Source organism: Sus scrofa, chromosome 7, assembly GCF_054392235.1.
Source record: "Sus scrofa isolate SSC_HxYL_T2T_F1_AM1 chromosome 7, Sscrofa_HxYL_maternal_Yorkshire_Landrace_v2.0, whole genome shotgun sequence".
Lineage (NCBI taxonomy): Eukaryota > Metazoa > Chordata > Mammalia > Artiodactyla > Suidae > Sus > Sus scrofa.
Window position 1 is genome coordinate 76713327 of NC_139389.1, and position 15650 is coordinate 76728976.

Below are 15650 nucleotides of genomic sequence, written 5' to 3' on the forward strand. Positions count from 1 at the left end.
ATATTTGATTTACATGGCATAAAATTTACCACTTTAGAGTGTCTAATTCAATATATATATATATTTTTTTGGCCACACCCATGGCATGCAGAAGCTCCCAGGCCAGGGATTGAAACCACACACAGCCACATCCAACCCACATCAGTGACAATGCTGGATCTTTAACCTACTGTGAGAACTCCAATTCAATGTGTTTTATTATATTCACAAGATGGTACAATATTGTATTGTACAATATTGCAATGAGGTAGTATGTCACCACTATCTAATTCCAGAATGTTTTCCTCATTCTAAAAAGAAGTTTTGTGCTTATTAAAGTCACTCTCCATTTCCGCTTTACCCCAAGCTCCTAGCAACCTTTGGTTTGCTAATCAACCTTTGGTCTCTGTGGATTTGCCTATTCTAGACATGTAAATGAAATACTGCAATATTGGGCCTTTTGTATATGGCTTATTTCATTCAGCATGATGTTTCCAAGGTTCATCCATGTTGTAGCATGTTTCAAACTTCTTTCCTTTTTATGACTAAATAATATGCCATTGTATGGAATATTATGGATATACCACATTTTTGTTTATCCATTTATCTAATTGGTAGACATTTGCATCGTTTTTTCTTTGGGGCTATTATGAATAAACCTGCTATAAAATTTGAGTGCAGTTTTTTTCTGTGACTGTGTTTTCAATTGTCTTGAATATATACTTAGGAGTGAAATCGCTGGATCATATGATGACTCTATGTTTAACTTTTTAAGAAACTGTCAAACGGTCTTCCAAAGCACCTGTACCATTTTACATGCCTACTAGTAGTGTATGAGGGTTCCAATTTTTCCACTTTATCACCAACACCTGTTTTTTTCCATTTTTTTAAATTATAGCCATCCTAGTGCCTATAAAGTGGTATGTCATACTCTGATTAGCATTTCCCTAATGACCCATGTTGAGCATATTTCCATGTGCTCATTCTCCTTCTGTAAATCTTTTTTTGGAGACGTGCATTCAAATTATTTCCCCATTTTTAATTGGATTTTTAATGAGAGTCTTTATATATTTTATGTATTTGACCCTTATCAGTAAATTATTCCAAATATTTCTACCATTTTATGAGTTGTCTTTTTGCTTTTTTAATGATATCCTTTGAATAACAAAAATTTTATTTTATTATCATTATTTTTTTTTCCTCTTTTTGCCTTTTCTAGGGCTGCTCCCGCATGGCATATGGAGGTTCCCAGGCTAGGGGTCTAATCGGAGCTGTATCCACCAGCCTACGACAGAGCCACAGCAACACGGGATCCAAGCCACGTCTTCGACCTACATCACAGCTCATGGCAATGCTGGATCCTTAACCCACTGAGCAAGGCCAGGGATCGAATCCGAAACCTCATGGTTCCTAGTCGGATTCCTTAACCACTGCGCCACGACGGGAACTCCGCAAAATTTTAAATTTTGATGAGGTCTAATTTATTTATTTTTTTGGTTGCTTGTACTTTAGGTGTTGTATCTGAGAACCCAGCATATTTATAAATAGTTCCCCTTTCATTCTCAAAAGTGCCCCAGTAGACAGTAAATTATATGTACATTCTCCTAATAACAGTCTCAGGGATGGGTAATTCGAAGTACTTGGGCAAGTGGATGAGTAAATACTGAGTTATTTTAGCCGTACTTTACCATAGTTAGTGCCATATTTTGGCTTCTCTGAAGAAAATCTGCCAACAGTTGTATTTGCAATTTGATATACTCATTCAACAAATTTACGGTGAGCATCTACTATGTGTCAAGTACCTTTCTAAAGGGGGAAAAATTGCACCAGAAAACTGCAAAGAGAAAACTTTTTAAAATGCTTTTTTCCTTTTGGTTCAAGTAATATAAACATTTATAAATAATGAAAATGTTAAAAAGCCTGTAATCTCACTGCTTAAATACCATTCTTTCATTTTTATTTACTCCTTATAATCTTTGTTTATAAACACACATATATTTCAACACAGTTCAGTTATAAAGGGATTTCATATTTTGCTCTCTTAAAACTTAAAATTTTGTCTTAATACTTAAGAAAAAGGTTTTTGAATTTTGATCTTAGAGAGTATAAGGGAGAGGAAGCAGACAAAAGGAGAAAATGTGTAAGTCAATAAAATATTATTAAGATGAGCAAGTATGGTCTATAAATGGATTTGTGCTCTGGTCTGTGAATGCCTGTAGGTTAGCAAATTGAGTTCGAGAGTATGTAATTCTATTCCATATTATTAACATTTTTCTTTTTCTTTCTCATCTATGGCTCTGGCTCCACTGATTATCCTAACTATATTATAGAGTTAATGTAATTAACTAGCTATTGTTCATACTGGTCAGTTAAATAGTTTCATCAGGATAAGGTTCTCTATTCTAAGTTTATAGCTAAACAAGAAGTTTGGCAGAGAAACTAAGTTTTACTAGAATTTATTTTAAGAATGATCTGTCCCAAAGAATTTAATGATAGATTTTTTTTTTCATAAACACAGTAACTGATAGGAATTTCCATGTGTTTTTTGTAATATCGTACATAGTATTTCCTCATTTATGATAATCTAGCAAGATTACTATTTGTAAACCAGTTAGAGCTTTGGCCTTTTACTGGGTCAATTGAATTTCTTGAGCCAGTCAAATACATTATATCATGATTTTTATAACAAATTATTTGAATCTTAATATTACCATATTATCCTGTGTGATTATTGTCCAATAGATGTAATTTTTAAGTGATGATGATCAGTAATGTTTTCACATTCAAGTGTTTCCAACTGGTGAATAAGATTTTCGTGGGGTGCCTTATATGCTATTTATGAAGGATGAAACATTCCTAAATTAAAGCACTAATTATTCTCTTAAGTGCCTGTCTACAGGTAAACAGTTTACTTGCCTAAAGAGCTTGCAGCTGAAATTGAGGGTTTGTGTCATATTATTCTTGAGTCCTAACTCTCTCTGGCTTGTCCTATTCCATTCCTTGGGTTTTGACTCATGTTTCAAACTGAGTCGCTAATGTCATGAAATTTTCTCCTTCACCTTGATAAACCTTGTTATTAATTTGGCTTATGATGGTGCTCCTGTGGTTCCCATCAGGAACTTTCCGGCAGGGAAAAATTGACAAGCTGACCAAGGAGGCTTCTAATTCTTCTCAGCCCCATTTTATCGATTCCCCACAGACACCTCCTTCCCCCTTCCTGGAGTCAGCTTTAGATTCCATCATCCAGAGCTGTCTCTCCCTGGCCGCTGTAAGTTTGCTGCTGCCCAATCCTGTTCTTTTCCACTGATATCTTCTGGTCCTGCTGCTCACTTCTTCAGGGTCACAACCTCCCTATCTTCCAAGGTGAAAACGGTAATAAAGACATAGTGAGAAGAGAGCTCCAGGATTTTCTTTCCCACCTTGGGTTACAGCATTTACATTGACTTTCTTTCCCACCTTGGGTTACAGCATTTACATTGACTTTTTTTTTTGTCTCTTTAGGCTTGCATCCATGGCATATGGAAGTTCTCAGGCTAAGGGTCAAATTGAAGATGCAGCTGCCAGCCTACAGCATAGCCACAGAAATGCTCCGAGCCACAGCTCCCAGCATTGCCAGATTCTTAATACATTGATGGAGGCCAGGGATTGAATCTGCATCCTCTTGGGTACTTGTTGGGTTCTTAACCCACTGGGCCACAACGGGAACTCCCTAGAGGAGCAATTCTAACCATGAGGTTAGATATGAAGGAAAAGGGGGGATCATAGCAAACTACAGAATCATTTTAGGTCTCAGTTCTTTTTTTTTTTTTTTTTTTTTTTTTGGTCTTTTTAGCTATTTCTTGGGCTGCTCCCGCGGCATATGGAGGTTCCCAGGCTAGGGGTCGAATCGGAGCTGTAGCCACTGGCCTACGCCAGAGCCGCAGCAACGCGGGATCCGAGCTGCATCTGCAACCTACACCACAGCTCACGGCAACGCCAGATCGTTAACCCACTGAGCAAGGGCAGGGATGGAACCCGCAACCTCATGGTTCCTAGTCGGATTCGTTAACCACTGCGCCACGACGGGAACTCCTAGGTCTCACTTCTTGCCAATTACCTCTACCTACAGGTAGGAGAGAACAGTTTTTTCCCCTCCCCTCAGGTCATGTGACTGAGCATTAGCAGTGTCATACCCAGGAACTGATGTTTATATGGCCAGTGGTAATAAAATTACTGTGAATACAAACTTGATGTGCCATATGTGAATGACTTTGCTTAGACACATGAGTAACAGCTGAAAGAAAACCAAATAAATTAAAATAACTATGTGGAGGTAGTAGGATTATGTTTTTCTTCCTTGAGTTTTAAAAAATTGTATTTTCAAGGGAGTTCCTATTGTAGCTCAAGAGGTTAAAAACCTGACGTATTGTCTGTGAGGATTCAAGTTTGATCCCTGGCCTTGCTCAGTATGTTAAAGGATCTGGCATTGCCACCAGCTGCATTGGAGGCAGCAAACGCAGCTTGGATCTGGCATTGCTGTGGCTGTGGCTATGGTATAGGCTGGCAGCTGCAACTCGGATTCCACCCCTAGTCTGGGAACTTCCATATGCCGCAGGTTTGGTCTTAAAAAGAAAAAAAAATTGTATTTTCAAGTTGATGTTAATAATAGTATTTTAAAATAAATATATGCCTATATACCTATAACAGGAAGACTTTTTATGTAACGATACAGCAATATGGTGGCCATCTACAAGCCAGGAACAGAGGTCTCACCAGAAATCAAACCCTGCCAGAACTTCGTCTAGGAATTCCAGCTTCCAAAACTGTGAGAAAATAAATTTCTGTTGTTAAAAGACAGACTTTCATAGGCGTTGTTAGAAATATTTTATACAATTTTTAATTTATGGGATACTACGATAACATGGAGAAGATACCAAATGAGGATTCAGAAGGCCTGTTTAAAGTCTTCTGCAATCTTTTTCCAAGCATGGACAAATTATTTTGCTATTCTGGGCATTGGTTACTTTTTCTTCTAAATGATAAGTATTCTGTTTATTCTGAAGGGATTTTCATAGCAATAGAATATTGAATTTTAAAACTGGAGATCTTTGGAGTTCCTGTTGTGGTGCCCCGGAAACAAATCCAACTAGTAACCATGAGGTTTCTGGTTTGATCCCTGGCCTTGCTCAGTGGGTTAAGGATCCAGCTGTGAGCTGTGGTGTAGGTCACAGACATGACTTGGATCCCTCATTGCCGTGGCTGTGGCATAGGCCGGCAGCTACAGCTCTGATTCAACCCCTAGCCTGGTAACCTCCATATGCCGCAGGTGTGGCCCCCAAAAGCAAATAAATAAATAAAACTGGAGATCTTAGAGACCCTCTAGTACAACATAGTCTTGTTGCAGAGGGAGAAATTGAGGCCCAAAGACATTAAGTGACTTGCTTATAAAATACATGATAGCAACTATAGAACAAAACCGTAAAGTTTATGCACATATAAAACACTGTATTTCTTAATCTGACAAAGAAAAAGTTGGAAGGAACATTAGGCATTCCAGTTAAGTATGAACATAACTTCAGTCAATTCTTGTGTAAGTATTATTAAATAACATAGTTGTGGACCTACCTTTGCTCAGTATTCCTGCTTAGAAACAACAGCCCTGAATTTAACTGCTTCTTTCCAAGTTAGATGATCTACTATTATGTTCTTACCATCATGGATCAAGGTCTATGCTACATTGTAAGTACTTTCTGGCTGAATATTTATAATGGTAGTTTGCCTACTGAAGAAAATCCTACCCATGGCCAAAAGTTCTTAATGGAGATTTAGGCTGAAAGCAGTCACTGATTACAGCAAGCTCAGCAGTACTTTGACAAAAATGCTTGATAGACCAAAAAGTAGATAGCTGTATTACCAAGGGCCAGCAGATCTTTTGTTGGAATGGGGTATCAATATCATTTCAGGCCTCAGAGCAAATTGAAATCAACAGAGTGGAAGCTGTGCCCGACCCATGAGCTTTGTGACATGAGTTTGCCACATGCACACTCCAGTCCCCTCAATGGCATTGAGCAAAATCTTCTCTCAGGAACACTAGTTCTAAAAGATGTTAGCATGAATTACTTTTTTTTTTAAAAGATATTCCATTACCAAATAAATTTGGGAAACATTGCATGAAATGCTGCCTACTAATATGCCTAATGACTCTCTAAGAAATGGCGATACAATGTTAACATATAGTGTTTCTCCAGTTTAAAAGGAACAACTATTCACATCTTGAGGAGTACAAAAAGATCAGGACCCCATAGCTCCAAGTATACAGGACAGTCTCATTGTTTGTGTAATAATGTTCTACTGTCATTGAAGTTTAAAATCTTGAGTATAGAAGAAATCTTAAAGGGAATCTATCATTTTCAGTTTCCAAAAAAATACGGTGGTTAGAACCTAAAGTCATTGTATCAGAGGGGTTTGAACAATAAACTAAAGCAGGATATCACATAACCAGTTAAATGGATAACTACTGGCTTCATCATTTTCACATACACCATTAAACACCTACAGTTCTACTTCTAAGAATGCTTAATTTATTGGTGGGGAAAATGACTCCTTTATAGTAAGCCAAGAAGATGCAGTATGATGCATTATAAGTCTAAAGTAAAGAGAAAGTATATAAAATCCTCCAGTCCTTCAACAAATATCTGATGAGTACCTTCGGTGTGCCCAGCAGTGATACCAAGCGAGTCAACAAGCTGGAGTTAATTGGGAGTAAAGACATAAGGTAAGTTCCTATTAATGCTGGCTGTCATTAGACAGTGGACAACCTGCCAGTTATTTCTATTGCTTTTTATTTTTTTGTTTTTGTTTTTTTGTTTGTTTTTAGGCCGTACTCAGGGCATGTGGAAGTTCCCAGACCAGGGATTGAACCAGTGCCACCATAGAGACAACCTAGATAATTTAACCCACTGCACTTCAGCGGGAACTCCCTCTATTGTATTTTGAATCTTCAGCACACCTCAGAGAGGGAGCTGTTACTCTCATTGCAAAATGAGGACCTGTGGAGTTCCCCTCGTGGCGCGGTGGTTAATGAATCCGACTAGGAACCATAAGGTTGCGGGTTCCATCCCTGCCCTTTCTCAGTGGGTTACCGATCCGGTGTTGCCGTGAGCTGTGGTGTAGGTTGCAGATGCAGTTTGGATCCTGCATTGCTGTAGCTCTGGCATAGGCCGGCAGCTACAGCTCCGATTAGACCCCTAGCCTGGGAACCTCCACATGCCTTGGGAGTGGCCCAAGAAATGGCAAAAAGACAAAAAAAAACAAAAACAAAAACGAGGACCTGAGATATGAAACAGTCTTCCTGGGTCATGCCCACTAAGTGGTAGAATAGGATCTGAACACAAGTCACTGGATTCCAAAAATGTATTCTTTCCACCAATCATAGTACAACTTCCCTTTTATTGTGACTTGAAATCTCAATTTGAGATTGAACAAATTGTAATAGTAGTTGAAAGGTGACACACATTTCCATTTGGTTTAAATGAATCTGGTTGCTTTTCAGAGTTCTGCCCTTGTTTTCTCTCTACTTTTTCCTCTTTCATTGTATTAGCTGTCTGCTCCATGTAGAGAAGTTCTGAATCTAGAGCTCTCGTTCTGACCCCTCTTCTAAGCTATAGTCCTCCATTTCTCCTTGGAAGCTTTATTGTCACCTCAAATAGGACATGTTCATGATTAAATTTATTATTTCCTCCTCCTAATTTAGTTCTTTTAGTCACTTGGGCTCAAAGTTTGGAGCCATCTTTGAATCCTTTGTAAAATTGGTGCTTGGACTTAATGATATGTAACATCTCTTCTAGCCCTAAAATTCTAGTGTTTATTCTTGTACTACATACTCAGTCAAAATGAATCACTCTCTCTGTTTTAGGCCAAGAATAAATAATTTTGCACTCAAAGTGTTTTTGAGAGTTATTTCAATATCCAACAGAGAATGTCCTACTCATCCGTTCTTACACATTCTTTAAAGCCCATTTCAAATGCCATCTCTTTGTTGAGACCTTTCATGAGCCTCTCAATTGGACCTTACAGTAATTGCTCTCTCCTTCAGGATCTAGAATATCATTGCACCTTTCTCAGTGCAGCTTACAATACCTTACACAAGTGAGGATGCGTAGAGAGATGCTTGGCAAAAGATGAAGCCTGGAGTTCCCGTCGTGGCTCAGTGGTTAAAGAATCCGACTAGGCACCATGAGGTTTCCAGTTCGATCCCTGGCCTTGCTCAGTGGGTTGAGGATCTGGCATTGCTGTGAACTGTGGTGTAGGTTGCAGACACGGCTCGGATCCTGCGTTGCTGTGGCTCTGGTGTAGGCCAGTGGCTACAGCTGGGATTAGACCCCTAGCCTGGGAACCTCCATATGTGGCGGGAGTGGTCCAAGAAATGACAAAAAAAAAAAAAGAAAAAAAAAAATGAAGCCTGAGCAGGGTGGGCAAGTTTTATGGACTGGGCATGGGCACAGAGTTTGGAAGCAGGGGTAAGCAAAGAGAAGGAGATACTTGTGCGGCTAGTTTTGGGGTTTTAAAGCCTTAGCGCCCTCCAAAGGGAGAGGTGGCAGGAATGGGTGATTGCTTAAATATTGGAGAGGTACTCAAGCAAGTAAATATCTCAAAAATAATAGGATCCTGGGTTCTTTCTGTAAGAGTTGCAGGGGGATTACAAATGTGGAAGAGAGAAAACTAGAATAGCCTGTGCAATGCTGGATGGGAGATATTACTGTGAACATATGTTTTTCAATATCTACTGTTAAATTAAAAAGAGTTCTCATTGTGGCTCAGCAGGTTAAGAACCTGACATAGCATCCGTGAAGATGTGGGTTTGATCCCTGACCTCGCTCAGTGGGTTAAAGATCTGGTGTTAACGAAAGCTGTGGCATAGGTACAGATGTGGCTCGGATCCCATGTTGCCGTGGCTGTGGTGTAGGCTGGCAGCTGCAGCTCTGATTCGATCCCTAGTCTGGGAACTTCCATATGCCTCAGGTACAGCCAAAAAAAGAAAAAGAAAATGTAACTGTTAAATTTGTGTGTATGTGTCTACACATATAGATGCACTGATGTATGTAGATGGTATGTGTATGAATGTACAAATATTCCCTAGCTGCAAACACTAAGACAGCTTAAGCAGTTATATCCCAATAGCAGTGAGTACGTCTAGTGCTTCTAAATACCATTCTCCATGCAAAGGAACCAGGACTCCCAGATAAACTAGCTGCGTCCAGGGTTGGGGCAAGATGAGTCTTATCTTATGCCAGAAAGTAAGGGGGTACTCGAAGAATGATGGAGGTGTGTCAGAAGGCCACAGAGCAGTAAAATGTTAATTGATGGATATGGTTGGTGGATATATGTTATTAAAAGCTCTTTCAAATGTTCTGTATGTAAGAAATATTTAGAATAATACATTGTGAAAGAATTTAAAACACATACACAAAGATATAGAAGCCAGAATGAAGGGGTGAATCCCACGAACCAAACTTGGGACAATTTGAACACCAAAATAAACAATGATAGAAGCAGACTATAACCTTTTAATAAAATAGGTTTAATAAAATAGGAAACTCTGATTTCATACTGATAGAAATTAGTTAATTGAAATTTGATCAGAAACAAAAAAACTTACATAGTTTCAAAGAATTTCTCCCACAAAATACCTAATTGCAAAGAGGAAAAAGCAGCTTCACTGGAGAAGTGTGGCAGACACTACATTATTGAAATAAACATCAAAATGAGACAAATTAAAATCAGGTGCCACCTGATAGGATGCAATGAGAAGGACAGAGCATTGTTTCTGTGAGAGTGCTGTCAGAGATACCTACCCTTGAATCTAACCATGAGTAAACATCAGATAGATGCAAAGTGAAGGCCAACTGTAAAATAATTGGCCAGGAATCTTCAAAAGTGTCAAGGATATGAAAGTCGAGGAAAGACTGAGGAAGTGTGCCAGATTGAAGGTGACTAAAGATACATGACAAATAAATACTTTTTTTTTTAAATCTTTTTTTGCCTTTTCTAGGGCCACACCCACGGCATATGGAGGTTCCCAGGCTAGGGGTCCAATTGGAGCTACAGCTGCTGGCCTACACCACAGCCACAGCAACACAAGATCCGAGCCGCATCTGCGACCTACACCAGAGCTCACTGTAGCACAGGATCCTTAACTCACTGAGTGAGACCAGGGGTCAAACCCGCAACCTCATGGTTCCTAGTTGGATTCGTTAACCACTGAGCAACGACCAGAACTCAGACAAATAAATACTTGATTCTGCATTGAATCCTTTCCTCTTAGCATTATTGAGGAAATTGGCAAAATGTAATATATCACACATTTTGATTCTGATAGTTATATTAGGATTATGTAGGAGTGAATGCTTATTAGTGAGATATACAGACTAAAGTATTTAGGGACTATGTGACATCATGTCAGCAACTTATATCTCATATAGTTCAGGAGAAAAATGTTCTTTGTATTATACTTCCAACATTTTTTGTAAGCTTGCACTTGTTTCAAAATAGAAATTGAAAAATTACATTAAAAACGCTGAGTATACTGGAAAAATGCAGTTGACTTGGGGTCAAGAGGCTATTAGTCCCAATTCTGCTGTTGACTGTGTGTGTGACCTTGAGCAAGTGGCTTCATGACAGGCCCCAGACTTTTAGGAGTACAAAGCTCTCTCTAGGGTCCCTTCCACCATCTACACCCACGGAAATCTCTGCCTGAATTTCCCTAGGCTCCAGTTGTGCCTTAGACCTCAGCTGCCCCAAGGCTGCCTCCAAGGATTGGGTCTGGCTTTAAAAGCAAACAAAAATGGGTGTGGCCGAACTCTCAGGGCTGCAAAGCCAGCCGTTGCCTCAAAGTAGGACACCGTCTCCGTCATCGCTCTTTCGGCGGTGGAGCAGTTACGCCTGCCAGAGTGGGCGCTCGATGGCTCGGCGGCCCGCAGGCGGGGCCTGGGGTCGGCGGCGCTGTGCGGGGCGCGCTCCCAATCGCCAGCTCCCGCCGCCCTCAAGGCTCCAGGCTTTCCTGCCCCGCCCCGCGCGCGCCCGTCCCGCCTGCTGTCTCGCCGCCGCCGCCGCTGGCGAGTCCCAGTGCTGCCCTGCTGCGCTGTGGAACAGATAACGTGGCGGGGCTGGGACGGGCGCTGAGTTGTGGGGGACGCCGGGGGCGACCAGTCGGGAATCCCCGAAGTGGAGGCGGATCCTGGCGAGAGGGGGCGGTGTCCAGGCAACCTGCCGGCTGGGAGGCACCACGCACCGGGGCCTGCACCGTGAGTTGAGCTTCTTGGGCGGGGGTGGGGTTGCTCCGTGGTGTTCGCGACAGCCAAGAGGTGGAGGAAGGGGGGACTCAGAGCAGGAACGGGTCGAGGAATTAGGGGTCCTGGACGAAAGAGCCGGAGCTCTCCGAGGAGGGGTTGAACTGGGGCGCCCGGACGACCGAATGGCCAATGCAGTCTGTCGGTCGGTCTGAGCTCCGGGAAAGTCTGGTTTCATCCGAGCACAACAGGTAGGCGTGGACTCTGGCCGCCGGGTGCCCCCGGGCGTGCGGGGAAGGTCGGAAGGTCCGAGCCCGCCCCGCCGGCGCGCCGCTCCCGGGACCCGCCCTGGCGGCGCCCGCCGTGTCTGGGTTGGCCGGGAGCGGGGGCCCATACCCGAGCTCCGGGCGAGGTTTTCTGAGCGCCCGCGGGCGATTCTGCAGGCAGGTTTCCAGGAGCAGTGGAGAGTGGATATGGCGTAGAGAGTGGAGAAGGACTAATCCAGCCCTTCTCTGAAGGAAAGCAAGCCTTTGCTAGGTTAGCACTTGGTTAGTATGATGAAACATTTCTTCGTACCCTACTCGGCCAGCACAGCGTCATTTCAAGGAATTATAAAGTCTTTGGAAACTTTATAAAGCCCTTTATGGTATTTACTAGTTGCAGTAACGTATATCTCTGGCAAGTTAAGATGGTTTTTGTAACTGTCAAGTCGTATAATAGTTGTTAAATGATTTGAGCTCCTTCACTAAAAGTCGTACATTTTTTTGTGTGCATTTATTTATTCAGCAAGTATTCGGCACCTTTTATGTGCAGGCTCACTCAGAGCCCTTAAGGAACTTCCAGCCTAGAGAAGAGGTTCAAAAGGGGAAAAGGTCCGTAAGTACGGTGTAGAACTTTCATAGAAATACTCTGGCAAGATTAAAGTGTAAGGAAAGTAGAAGTGTCCTTAGTGGTTGGCATTAAATGGATGGTGAGAGGAGAATTGTCCTGTTTCGTTTTCCAAACATCATTGAACCCGAGATTTGTCTTACATCTTAACACCGTAGTTTTTTTTTTTTTTTTCCTTTAATGAAATGGGTAAGCAGACAGTTTTTATAGCATAAGAATAATGACTGTTGAAAAAAGTAGTTTTATATAGATGGCTATAGTATTGGAAGAGTTGAATTCTATCTTAAGCTCCTCTACTACTGTTTATAGTTTTTAGGTCACTTTTACCTTTTTGTTTATCATTGTGTCTGAGTTTAGTAACAGAAAATACATAATCCACAGAATCTTAAATTTTTTTTAAAATGCATAAATAATGCATTCTTTAAGGAATGCATTCTTTAAGAACTTTTGTCTTTAGGCAGTTCACCTATCTTCCTTTCTTCCATTCACCTTTATTTGAAAAAGGAGGCGGAGTTCCCGCTGTGGTTGCAGCACATTAAGGAGCCGGCATTGTCATTGCAGCGGCTGGGGTCACTGCTGTGGCGCAAGTTTGATCCCTACCGAGGGAACTTCCCCATGCAGCCAGTGCCACCAAAAGAGGAAACAGAAAAGATTGAGACAGTCTATGACCTTTTATGACTTTTTCTTAATTAGCTTTTGAAAAAAGCAAAAGATTAAACTCTGGATTTGTTTAGGTCCCTTCATATTCTAAAATTATTTTATTTCCGATCCTATTTAACTGGTTTAATGATGTCTGCATTATTGAATCTTCTGTTAAATTATCCATAGTATAGTTGATGGGTTTGAACAGCCCTTTAGTGGGACCTTAGTCCTCTTACATAAAAGCACTTCTGCATTTTAAGGAGATTGCTGAAATGGTTATTAAATTTCACTTAAGAAAAGAATTAACTTCTGCCCTAGGAACTACTGGAGACTTGTTTGTATCACTTAATTGTATCCTTTATCTAGTTGTAGTGTTAAATTCTTTGGATTACACTAGGGGTCAGCAATTGACAGGCCATGGGTCAAATCCAGCCTGCTGCAGGTATTTATAGATAAAACTTTTACTGGAACACAGCCACATTTGATATCTGTTTATGGCTGTTTATGTATTGTTTAGGAGTAGTTGTGGTAGATACTCTGTGGCCCACATAGCCTAAAGTATTTGCTCTTTGGTCCTTTACAGAAAAATTTGCTGGCCCTGGACTAAACTCTTAATCACTAAGTCTTTTGTGGGAGGAAATAGGTTCAGGTTTTTTGTTTTGTTTTTTCCTTTTTAGGGCTGCACCCGCAGCATATGGAGGTTCCCAGGCTAGGGATCTAATCGGAGCTGTAGCGCCGGCCTTCACCACAGCCACAGCAACCCGGGATCCAAGCCGCATCTGCAACCTACACTACAGCTCACCGCCACTCCGGATTCTTAACACACCGAATGAGGCCAGGGATTGAACCCGTGTCCTCATGGTTGCTAGTCAGTTTCATTAGCCTTTGACCCACGATAGGAACTCCTGCTTTTGCTAATTTTAAAACAATGGTATGGTTCTAACTAAACTAAATAAGATATTTTATGTATGTGTTTTTGATGGTTATTTCCTAGAGTCTGCTTCTCTATGGATATATAACAGTATCTATGTCTTTTCTATTGTGCTTATAGGTTTCCATGTGTTGAATACATGTATGTTTCTGTATGTGTGCAAAATAATACTTCATTTATTCAGTATGTTTTTTTATGGAAGAAAAATTACCAGAAAATTGAAATTATCCATTGAAATGCACAACGGGAACTCCTAAAAATCCTTTAATCTTACAGAGTCCAAGAGGCTTTTTTCTTAACTCATTTGGCAGCAAAATATGACCTGAGCTGATGTGAAGCTATTTGTAGTTGTTATTTATCCTACGTTATGTGACTGTATTTACCTTTTGCTACACAAATATCAATCAGTTTGATTATGAAGTGCTGCCCCAGACTGGCTGAGGGGTTAGAGATAATAGATGGTATGTTAACTGTATTACTCAGGTGGTCCAAGATGCCAGAAAAGAGGAATAATGCAGTTATTCCAGGGAGCTACATTTGCAAAGTTAGCCTAGTTAGGCATCTGGCAGGGTTTGCTAAGAAGCAATGTTTGCTAAGAAAACCCTCAGATAGGGCTCCAAGAATGTCAGAAATGTGGCTAAATTCTAGGCTAGATACATGATAAGATACTTTGAAAATCAGAAGTGGGAGCAGTGAGGAAGAGCATAGTGCAAATTAAGGTTGAATCTGCGGATACTGACAAGGGTCTAAGAGCAAGGGTGAATCTGAAGGCTAACCAGGGTGTGAGAGCCATTTAAACAATTAGAAGGGGGGAAAAGGAGGGGATTTTAAAGCAGGTAAATTAGGCAGTCCTTGGTGGCAGATTGCAAAAACAGCAAATACAGTGATTTTTTGTTTTTTAGGATCGCACCTGCAGCATATGGAGGTTCCCAGGCTAAGGGTCTAATTGGAGCTGTAGTCACCAGCCTACACCACAGCCATAGCAGCATGGGATCTGAGCTGCGTCTGTGACCTATTCCACAGCTCACAGCAACGCCGGATCCTTAACCCACTGAGCAAGGCCAGGGATCGAACCTGCAACCTCATGGTTCCTAGTCAGATTTGTTTCCGCTGCGCCACGACGGGAACTCCAATACAGTGATATTTTGGAAAATTGAGCAAGAATTCCTGGTCTCTACTGAGCTGAGGGAATAATGGCACCTTCTGAATTTCGCTTTTAGACTAAGTATCCCCATACTGCTTGCTTTTAAAAATAAAAATATCTGTCTTAAATAGTATTTTGGTCACTTCTATCACTGTTAGCTGCTTACTCTGACTTCTTGCTCTCAGTGAGTTTGCTTCTTCACTTTTAATATGGTACTGTGGTCCGCCCTAACAGAATCTAGATAACTGGATTATTAGTCATGTTTTAAACTAAGAGTGAATAGGCTTTGAGAGGCAAGAAGCTTGCATCAATAAAGTTCGTGATCTTTGATCTTTGAAACAATTAACTGCTGTGTATCTTTTTTTTAACTTTTTTTTACTTGTTACTTTTACTTGTTTTTTACTTGTTTTTTTGTTTTTTACTTGTATCTCAAATAGTAGTGAGAATGCTTAGATAGATAGTGATTCTCAGATGAGTGTGAGAGTAAAATTTCTCTTAAAATTTGCTTTCTGGCCCTCCAGAATGTCTAAATGAATTCTTTCTGGAGTTCCTGTTGTGGCTCAGCAGTTAACGAATCTGACTAGCATCCATGAGGATGCAGGTTAGATCCCTGCCATTGCACAGTGGGTTAAGGATCTGGTGTTGCCATGAGCTGGGGTGTAGGTCGCAGACGAGGCTCGGATCTGGTGTTGCTGTGGCTCTGGTGCAGGCCAGCAGCTATGGCTCCGATTTGACCCCTAGCCTGAGAACCTCCATATGCCGCTGGTGTGGCCGTAAAAAGAAAAGAAATCTTTCCAGG

General features: G+C 41.1%; 1 protein-coding gene and 1 long non-coding RNA gene across 17 annotated transcripts in view; both read left to right on the forward strand.

Moving 5' to 3' along the window:
- Positions 1–1224: 1224 nt before the first annotated feature.
- LOC146401681 (uncharacterized) lies at positions 1225–7901 on the forward strand. The gene is made up of 2 exons (XR_014810719.1): positions 1225–3765; positions 4055–7901. It is a non-coding gene; the product is annotated as an uncharacterized LOC146401681 (long non-coding RNA).
- Positions 7902–11209: 3308 nt separating this feature from the next.
- HEATR5A (HEAT repeat containing 5A) overlaps positions 11210–15650 on the forward strand; it is a 115762-nt gene continuing 111321 nt past the window's right edge. For all 16 annotated transcript variants that reach the window (XR_014810656.1, XR_014810657.1, XR_014810655.1 and 13 more), the window contains exon 1: positions 11210–11261. The gene's annotated coding sequence lies outside the window, so the exon portion shown is untranslated. The remainder of the gene's footprint in view (positions 11262–15650) is intronic.